The sequence below is a fragment of the Schistocerca gregaria genome, chromosome 2 (genome assembly GCF_023897955.1).
Source record: "Schistocerca gregaria isolate iqSchGreg1 chromosome 2, iqSchGreg1.2, whole genome shotgun sequence".
In the NCBI taxonomy this organism is placed as follows: domain Eukaryota; kingdom Metazoa; phylum Arthropoda; class Insecta; order Orthoptera; family Acrididae; genus Schistocerca; species Schistocerca gregaria.
Genome location: NC_064921.1, coordinates 853636319 through 853647617, shown reverse-complemented (window position 1 = coordinate 853647617; position 11299 = coordinate 853636319).

Below are 11299 nucleotides of genomic sequence, written 5' to 3'. Positions count from 1 at the left end.
GTTCTGACGGAATGTAGTCTATTCCTGGAGCCTTGTTTCGACTTGGGCCTTTCAGTGCTCTGTCAAATTCTTCTCTCAGTATATCATCTCCCATCTCATCTTCATTTAAATCCTCTTCCATTTCTATAACACTGCCTTCAAATTCATCTCCCTTGTACCGACCATCTATACACTCCTTCCACCTTTTGGTTAGGAAGTGGGTTTCCATCTGAGCTCTTGATATTCATGCAGCTGCTTCTTTTTTTCCAATGGTCTCTTTATTGTTACTGCGAGCGGTATCTATCTTTTCCCTAGTGAAATATCCTTCTAAATTCCTACAATTGTCCCCTACGCGCCCCTGTTTCGCCATTTTGCGTTTCCTGTCAGGCTATTATTTCTAGATGCTTTTATTCCTTTTCGCCTGCTTCATTTGTTGCATTTTTATATTTTCTCCTTTCATCAATGAAATCAGTATTTCCCTTGTTATGCTATCTCTGTCTTCACTATTGTACCTCTCAGAGCTATATAGTCGTCTTCTACTGTATTCCATTCACCTCTTATAGTCAACTATTGTTTAATCCTTCCTCTGAAACTCTCGACTACCTCTATTACTTTAAGGAATAGATTGAAAAAATGCAAATGTAGAATACAGCATTTGTATATTTAGACAAAAGTGTTGACACTTTATCTGGCATACTGTCTTTTAAATTATAAATGTAGTTGGAGTAAAATATAGGAAGCGAAGTGTTTTCTACGACTTGTACAGAATCAGGGGTACAGTTATAAGAGCCAAAGAGGATGAACGCGAAGTAGTTGTCTAGAAGGGGATGAGACAGAGTAATTGCCTATGTAGATGTTGTTCAGTATGTAGATTAAGAGAGGTGGGAAGGACGTCAAGGAGATCTCTAAAAAGGCAATTGATGTTCAGGAAGAAGAAATAAAGACTTCAAGGTTTGCCAGTGATGTTATAATTCTTTCAAAGACGCCATATGACTCGAAAGATCAGATCAAGGGCACGAATACTATCTTGGAAAGAGGTTATAAGATGAATACGGACAGAATTAAGACAAGAGTACCAGAATGCAGTAGAATTAAATCAGGAGATACTGAAGGAACTAGATTAAGAACTGAAATACTAAAAGTGTGGAATGAGTTTTGTTAGTTGGCCAACAAAATAACTGACGATGGCCAAAGTACAGAGGATATAAAATGCAGACTGGTAATAACAAAGAAAGCATTTTTGAAAAAGAGAAGTTTGTCAGCAGTGAGTAAAAATTTAAATATTGGGACAATGAAAGTGATGTTTGTTATCTGGGGAGAGAATATAACCGACGGTGGTAGAGGGGCTATATATTACGTACTTGCTATAGCGAGAATGAACTCAGATGTCAGTATTTTCTAAAATTATTTTTGTAGGGTGGATCCTGAAATGAAACGTGGACCATAAGCAGTGCAAACCAAAAGAGAACAGAAGCTTTTGAAATATGTCACAGAAGAGTGATAAGAATCATATAAAAATGAAGAGGTACTGAATCGATTTTGGGAGAAAGGATTTTGTGACACAACTTGACTAAATTAAGCCATCGCTTTGTACGACACATCCTGAGACATCAAGGAATGAGCAGTTTTGTAGACGAGGAATGCGTGGGCGCTGAAAATTGTGCCAAGAGATCAAGGGTAGTCTATAGTAGGCAGGTTCAAATGGCTATAGGCTGCAGCAGATATGTAGAGAGAATGAAACTTGCACTAGCGTCGTTCTATGCATTAGATTTTAGTAACTGATGGCAACTCATCGAGCAAAACAGAAATGATGTGAATAGAACGAAAAAACAGTTCTATTGATTAACAGAAGTTGCTGACCCAAGTTACTCAAGCATGCTGGTTTGTTGAATTGATGTGGTTTTATAAGTCATTCATTGAGATTGGAGGTCTGGGGGACTATGACCGTTCACTTTTGCGAGGAAATGAAACACCTACAGCTGTCCATATAATGTCGTTTACTGTATGGCTACCAGTTTCGGTGCTTCAGTATACCATCTAGAGCAATTAGCTGATGCAGCTAACACCATTCGTATACACGATGCTTCAGTGGCCAACATCTATAAATGGTTTTCGTAGGCTACTTGTAACCGCGATCAGCTATGGTTGATGACTGGAGAGACAACATCGCGGTTACAAGTAGTGCCGCCGGCCGCGGTGGTCTAGCGGTTAAGGCGCTCAGTCCGGAACCGCGCGACTGCTGCGGTCGCAGGTTCGAATCCTGCCTCGGGCATGGATGTGTGTGATGTCCTTAGGTTAGTTAGGTTTAAGTAGTTCTAAGTTCTAGGGGACTGATGACCACAGCAGTTGAGTCCCATAGTGCTCAGAGCCATTTGAACCATTTGAACAAGTAGTGCCGTTTGCGTAGAGCTGTCAGTGCTAACCGACAAGGACCACTGCGTGAAATAACCGTAGAAATCAATGTGGGACGTACGACAAACGTTTCTGTCAGGACCGTGCGGCAAAATCTGGTGGCAGACAACCGACCCCAGTACCTTTGCTACCGCCATGACATCGACTGCAGCGCCTCTCCTGGGCTCCTGACCAAGTCTATTGGATCCCGGACGAATAGAAAGCAGTGGCCTGGCCAGATGAGTCCCAATTTCAGCTGGTAAGAGCTGAAGATAGGATTAGAGTGTGACGCGGACCTCCCGAAACCATGGACCCAAGGCACTGTGCAAGTTGGAGGTGGCTCCATAATGGTGAGGGCTGTGTTTACATGAAAAGGGCTAGGTCCCCTTGATGTTTGGCTACCTGGAGATCACGTGCAACCATTCATGGACGTCATAGTCCCAAACAACGATGTAATTTTTATGGATGAAATTGCGCCATGTCACAGGGCCACGATTGCTCGCGATTGGTCTGAAGAACGTTCTGGACAGATCGAGCGAATGATTTGGCCACGCAGATCGCCCGTCATGAATTCCATCACACTTTTGTGTGATATAATGGAGATATCTCTTCGTCCATAAAATCCTGCACCGAAAGTAATTCCGCAATTATGGATGGCTGTAGAGGTAGCATTGCATAATATTTCTGCACTGGGCTTCCAACGTCTTGTTGAGTCCATGCCGCGGCGAGTTGCCGCACTGCGTTGTTGCAATATCACGCAAAAGGTATCCGACACGATATTAGTAGGTATCCCTTGACTTTTATCACCTCAGTGTACGTACGCAGTAGTTTTAAACGCAAGTAAAGTGGAGAGCAGCTCTTTTAAGATCAATGAAAGCACCGTCATGGCCGGGTTAAGAACTTCAAAACAAAGGTCAGACACACCGTCAGTGCATGACGTCTAGCTACAGTTAGAAATTACAGATCTGGCGGGTGACAGGCAGTTGTGTGATTAATTTCATAATAAAATAAGTCTTGTAGACTCGTACAAAAGTTTTCTTGTTTAGAATTTCCACAACTTCAAAAGTTTACAGTTACGTTTGTGTCGATGTTTGGACCTACATATTTATGCGAACAACTTTTTTCTATAATGAAGAGAATTAAATCTGAAACTTCCTGGCAAATTAAAACTGTGTGCCGGACCTATACTCGAACTCAGGACCTTTGCCTTTCACGGGCAAAGTACTGGCAGAACTGAAGCTGTGACGACGGGTCATGAGTCGTGCTTGGGTGGCTCAGATGGTTAGAGCACTTGTCCGCGAAAGGCAAAGGCCCCGACTTCGAGTCTCGGTCCGGCACACAGTTTTAATCTGCCAGGAAGTTTCATATCAGTGCAAACTCCGTTGCAGAGTGAAAATCTCATTCTGGAGCCCACTGAAAGACGTCAGTACAAAAACTTCGAAATAGCAGTGCTCAGGAAACGATACCAGACACTGACGCTTTAGTGAAAAGCAAAATAAATCGAATTTATCGACGGGCAGTGTTAATATGTTTAACGAAATGTAAATTTAAACTTCGTCCAAAAACGACTTTCTTCATCAGGCTGTATCAATCGTGACAGATATCATGTTTCATACTTAGCTGTCCCATGTTCTTTGCCTCAGCAATTAAAAGAAATATAAGTTTAAATTTATGGTCATTTGTCATCATTCCAACAGTTCTAGGAAATAAATTTGCCACAAAAGGCTTTAACTAGCCTAGTGAAGCGATACATATCTGTAGAACTGTTAGCGGCCTTAAAATAGATTCGTTGATAACAATTACTAGTGCCGAGCTGACTTGTTCCGATATCAATCTCTCCCCCTCCCCCCTCCCCCCCCCCCCGCCCCCACCTACCCCCTCTCATCGCCATCACTCACTGTGAGCCGACCGGTTGCTCATTGCTGAGGCGTCAGCACGAGCCAGCTCGCTTGAGGGGTTAGGTGAACAGGCCTGCTTTAATTTGTGCATCTGTGATTGGAAAATAACTTCTATAACGTCTGCTCTTCTTGCTATCATCCTTGTTTAGACAATAACGTTTCTTTGACAAATTTTGCTTATTGCCTATATGTGGAAGAATACGTTTTTGAAACTGTCAACATGCGCTTTGTAAATATCCGTCCGAGGTTATAATACATTTTATTTTCTGTATCTTTAGTTAGAGGTCCGTTTGATTCACCAAATGAAGCTATTCTTTCGATAACATGGAGCGGTTGTTTGGTGCTATCACATAGCCTGATAGGTTCATTCAGATTAAGGTGGACCACGAGGAAATTATTGGAATGGGACGGAAATCGGTAGATATTACAGGGTGATTCAAAAAGAATACCACAACTTTAGGAATTTAAAACTCTGCAACGACAAAAGGCAGAGCTAAGAACTATCTGTCGGTGAATTAAGGGAGCTATAAAGTTTCATTTAGTTGTACATTTGTTCGCTTGAGGCGCTGTTGACTAGGCGTCAGCGTCAGTTGATGCTAAGATGGCGACCGCTCAACAGAAAGCTTTTTGTGTTATTGAGTACGGCAGAAGTGAATCGACGACACTTGTTCAGTGTGCATTTCGAACGAAGTATGTTGTTAAACCTCCTGATAGGTGGTGTATTAAACGTTGGTATAAACAGTTTACAGAGAATGGGTGTTTGTGCAAAGGGAAAAGTTCTGGACGGCCGAGAACGAGTGATGAAAATGTAGCACGCATCCAACAAGCATTTGTTCGCAGCCCAGGAAAATCGACTCGCAGAGCTAGCTGGGAGCTGCAAATTCCACAATCAACTGTATGGAGAGTCCTACGAAAAAGGTTAGTTATGAAATCTTATCGTCTGAAATTGGTTCAAGCACTGTCTGCAGCTGATAAGATTAAAAGAATCGATTTCTGTGATTTTATCCTTGCTCAAATGGAAACAGATGAATCTTTCGTTTCAAAGATTGTGTTTAGTGATGAAGCAACTTTCCACACTAACGGGAAAGTCAACCGTCACAATGTCTGTATATGGGGCACTGAGAATCCGCGGGAAACAACTCAGTAAGAACGTGACTCACCTAAGGTGAACGTTTTCTGTGCCATTTCAGCCAATAAAGTTTTTGGTCCCTTTTTCTTCGAAGGTGCTACTGTAACTGGACTACAGTATCAGGAGATGTTAGAGAATTGGCTGTTCCCTCAGCTCGAACAAGAAGCACAACAATTCATATTTCAGCAGGATGGAGCGCCACCACATTGGCACTTATCTGTCCGTAACTACCTGAACGTCAACTACCCGAGGCGATGGATTGGCCGCCAGGCAGCCCGTGACAGAGCACTTCATCACTGGCCTCCAAGGAGCCCTGATCTTACCCCCTGCGATTTTTTCTTATGGTGGTATGTTAAGGATATGGTGTTTCGGCCACCTCTCCCAGCCACCATTGATGATTTGAAACGAGAAATAACAGCAGCTATCCAAACTGTTACGCCTGATATGCTACAGAGAGTGTGGAACGAGTTGGAGTATCGGGTTGATATTGCTCGAGTGTCTGGAAGTGGCCATTTTGAACATCTCTGAACTTGTTTTTGAGTGAAAAAAAAACCTTTTTAAATACTCTTTGTAATGATGTATAACAGAAGGTTATATTATGTTCCTTTCATTAAATACACATTTTTAAAGTTGTGGTATTCTTTTTGAATCACCCTGTATATACATGTACAAACAGATTTCAGAAAAAAATGGATGTATTATTTAAGGCAAAGAGCTTCACAAACTGCGCAAGTGCATAACGCGGGGGAGGAATGTGGTGTCACCGCCAGACACCACACTTTCTAGGTGGTAGCCTTTAAATCGGCCGCGGTCCGGTGTCGCCACTATCAATGATTGCAGACCGAGCGCCGCCACACGGCAGGTCTAGAGAGACTTCCTAGCACTCGCTCCAGTTGTACAGCCGACTTTGCTAGCGATGGTTCACTGACTAAATACTCTCTCATTTGCCGAGACTATAGTTAGCATAGCCTTCAGCTACGTTATTTGCTACGACCTAGCAAAGCGCCATTATCAGTACTACTGATATTGTAAACCATGTATCGTCAAGAGCGACGTTCGTCATTAATGGATTAAAGTTAAGTTTTCCACCAGCTACGTCCGTTTTTCTCAATTCTAATTCCCTTGTCATGTTCCAGACCACACGCCAGCCTGCGTGAGCTGAGACGCGTGCATTTCGGCCTCCTTTACCAATAAGGTGTTGGCTCTCCTGCCCAACCACAACAGTGTCATCCGTGGGGGACACTGTAATGTAAGATGAAATTTATTTACACCTTTACTGATATGACTTAAAGACAATTACTACAGTCCCTTAAACGTACAGTTCCTGAAACTGCATTTAGATATGGTTTGGTTTAGTCTGTATAAAAATCGGTGGGAAGCAGCACAGGTAATGTTGTTGAATAAGAGATCCTGTTTACAGTACATTAAAAGTCACGGAAGTGAAAGTATCACATAAGTTACAGAAAGTAGTATTACATACTTATGAATGTTAGTAGCGAAATTTAGTTTAGGGGTCTTGACAATCAATGTAAAAATATGCGTTGTTCCTTTATCCTCAGTAGCAAAACTTGACGAAAGACGACGAGACAAAATGTTAATGTTATCTGGCGCACTAGAAAAGACTTCTTTTGTTTTTGCTTATCTTTACTGAATTTAGTAAAAGTCATACAATCTAATGTAAATGCTAACAAAGCATAAAACCAGAACGTGGTGGGTAAGAGCGCATGTCATTAGTGCATAAAACAGCATTAAAATAATTTTTCACCATTGTTTTGGAAAATGAATTGTTTTGTACTAAACTGATACATCGTTTTCTAGTACTGCGTGAATGATGATCCAGATGGTATACAGTGTAGCAAAAACAGGGGAATTTAGTGAGGGAAAGGCAGTTGTAGCGCTTGTAAAAAGAACGATCTGTAAACAATATTTTAGACTTAAATTTTTTATGCTCATATGTAAATCACTGCTCTGACACAGCTGCTTTCACAGAAATTGCTGAAACAGTATTGCTACTTACTAAGGCTAAAACAGGACCTCGTTTACTTTCTTAAAAGAAATACTTTATTTCAAACGTAAATGAGAAAATTCATGACTGTGAACTTCACTATGCATAGTATGGAATGATGATGACTCCATCTCACTCCACCCATTGCGTGAGTTTCCTGTTCGTTTCAATGCTTAGCACTGCAGAGGTGAGCCGTCCGTATGTATCTATGGTCTAAGCATTGATCAGATTTGACGTTGCATAATACGTAAAGTCGCTAGCCGGTGTTAAAAATCCGCTAGATATGTAAAATAACGGTCACTAAAAGTCCGCATATATGTCGCTAAACTTTCTTAAGGGCAAAGATATGTCGGCGGGCGGGGGAATTATTATATTTATTTTCAGCTCTTGGGTATTGCCAGACAATAATGTACAACGCCTACAACATATTTTTAACAGTCCTATTTTGTTTTTATTCCAGCGATATTTTAGAAACTTGGTATGAAACACTACAAAGCACATTAATTTATTGATAAATGGTACTTCAAGTTTATTATTTTCAACAACAAAATTAGTATAACATATCACAGTCAGAAAAACCGGAAAAAAATTAAATTTGTAAACGAAGTCATTAAATGTTCCACTCAATCGAAATTATTCGTGTCTCAAGCTTCCGATCTTCAAATGGCTCTGAGCACTATGGGAGTTAACTTCTGATGTCATCAGTGCCATAGAACTTAGAACTACGTAAACCTAACTAACCTAAGGCCACCACACACATCCATGCTCGAGGCAGGATTTGAACCTGCGACCGTAGCGGTCGGACGGTTCCAGACTGTAGCGCCTAGAACCGCTCGGCCAGCCCGGTCGGCAAGCTTCCGATCTGAAAAGACAAAATGAAAAGTATGCTTTTAGCTATTAAAATTTTATAGTTGTAACTATGTACATGATATTATTAATAAAATAAAATACATACACTGCGACATTTTAAACGTGTTACATTGAAAGCCCAAATAATGTAGCTACTGAGAACTCCGACTTTTATTATGAGACAATCCCTGAAATCGCGGAACAAATCGGCTGTTTCACATAAAAAGACCAATGCCACTCAAAAAATATATGGAATAGCTAATTTTTTGCGATTTCACGGCTGGTCCCATAGTAGAATTTGTTCGCAATGATGAGTAACTTCGATTCGACTTTTGATGCATAATGTCAAGATGTATATACCACGCTGCATTTTCATGAAAGAAAATATAATAATTAGCTGAATGCTTTTATCTAAATTTCAAAATCATGTAAGAAGTCTCCAGGATCATTGCGTTAACTGAAGAAGTAGAAGCCTCTCCATTTTCTCTTGGTCTTCCTTTGCCGACTTGGTTAACATCTTCTGGGAGATTATAAGTAGAACAACTCATGTTTTAGTCTTGAGTTGGTTTCTGATGAGAAGAAGAGAATTTACAGTTTGTTCAGAAGTCTGTCCCGAAGCTTATTCTTCACAATATTCATGGAGCTAAACACCCTTTCTTCTTGGGCGTTTGAATGTGGTGAAGATAGAACAGCAACAGCGAAATCACTTAAATCCTTGAAAGTGTTTATTCCAATCGCATTTTTATATTCGGCTACTTTAGCCCTAAAGCTAATGGTTTCCCCGTTTAGCGGATTCCAATCAACGAAGTGAATAGTTTGCCATTGCTGCGAGATTTTGTAAATTTTTTCGTCAGGGTATCCCATTTCCTTTACAAGATTAGTTAATGACGTGTATTTTGATTGTTTCAACTTTTCTTCCTCACTCAAGAGTGTCATTTTTTCTAAAGCTTTGTAGTTGGCTGGAAGTCTTTTTTGCATTTCTTCTCCTAACTTTACGTTAAAATCAATACACCGTTTTTTTATTCCTGCAATAATAACATGATTTCAGGAAGCTTCTGCACATGTGACTCAAAAAGATATCCGAGGTAGGGGACGGGATTAACGTGATCTCTTATTTTGAGATATATGTAGTCTTTGTCAGACTGAACGTAGCAAAGACATCAAACAACTTAACGGTTTTATGGGGTTTGCTTTTACACTCTCAAAGATTTTGATTGTCTGTTGCATCTCACCAATAATTATTTTCAAAAAGTACATACAGAGTCGATTCTGTTCATCTGAGTACATATTATAAAGCATCTCCGCTGTGTAACATCGATCTTTAGTAGTCGTAAAATGAAATTTTAATTCATCCCACTGGGATAAAATTCTTGCTATAGCCGGTTCAATAGATAGCCATCGTGTGTCACACGGTTTCAGTATTGTTAACCGTGAATCATCGCAATTAATTAGCTGAAAAAATTTTTATACTCAACACGATTGTGAGAACCAGGTGTAGGTTTCACAGACGAGAAAATCTGTTTCGTGGCAAAGTAATTCCTGATGCGTGCGTTACTGCCAACTGTAATGAGTGACATATACAAGGTATCAAAATGAGATGAGGAAGATTGTGTTGCATTTTCCGAACTGTATACACGCTGTGGCTGGAACCAGTTATAACAGCTGCATTATCAGTTACTATTGCAATTAAATTTTGTAGTTTGAGGCCCTAAGCTTTTAAACACTGTAAAAGTGCCAACATCATTCCAACGGCATCAGAACTCTCCAGGGGCTGCAAAGCTAAAAACGCAGACACTACTTTTTTTTTTATTTAAACTGAAATATCTTACGACGGTCCCGAGATATTTCCTGATGCTTACATCTGTTGATTAATCTAATAATAAACTATATTTTTGGTCACCAATGTCACTTAAAAGTTCCTTTTTGAAATGAGGTGCTAGAATATAATTTATTAGCTCCGTGCATGTCGTTTCTTCATTTCGAATCCTTAAAGCATTTTTTACACACGTCAGTCAAGTGATCAGTGTTGAAAATTGAGCTATGTTGAGCAATGTACAACGCTAACGTACACTCAGCTCTTGCACATAATTACATGTTTTCACTGGTACTGCAGAAAATGTCAGATGCTTATTTTGTGGAATTAGTTCATATTTTTCTCTATGTTTTTTTGTTTCCAAATGCTTTTTCAAATCGTTAATTTTTGCATACATTTCGGACTGACAATAGCTACAATAGGCTTTAGATGAGTTACCTGGCAAAGGCTTCAAGCAATGTTTTAACTCCATGCAGTTTTCCCACTCTTTTCTATAACTCTGGCTGTAGACATTCCTTTTAGGCGGCACTTCCATGATTTTTTTTATAACTGCGTTAATTCCACACAACTACTATCGCTACATAATCAAAACCGACAATTTTAAAACAACTGTAAGAACTAACGACACCGCAACACATCGATACAACTAAAATGAATATGACATTCCAAACAGTCCACTTCCAATACAGTATTCTTGTTCTCACTCATTGCTGAGTCACGAAGCTCCTACACTTTTTCTGCAGGTGCGCGACTGCAGTGCCGCCAAGCAGCTGTTCCGTATAAACGCTGCGAAACGATTGTGGGTTTTGTAAATGAAGTGCAAAAGCACATTCAAAATAAAAATGCATTCGTATTTCGGACTTACTATGGCATTATAAATTGCAGAAGCTTTCAAAAGTATCACTTTTTCGATTTCCAAAGAATGCTGTGAGGAATGTGAATAATTATTATAGGAATTTAAAAAAAAATTCCCGTTTTAACGTACTTACACATATTTACGTTTTCTATTCACTCGTTTGGCATCAGAACTTTGACACTTAACGAGATTGGCAAAAATTTCTTTGTCACCTTTTCATGATGTTACTACTGTGTATATGGCTGACCGGTCTCTGATACAAATAAGCTTGTCAGTTGACAACTTTCCCCATCTGTACCTATTAATATACTAGTATTTGGTTTCATACTTCAGTTTCATTAAAAAAGAAAAGTAAACACAGCTGTGCATTTTTGTACTA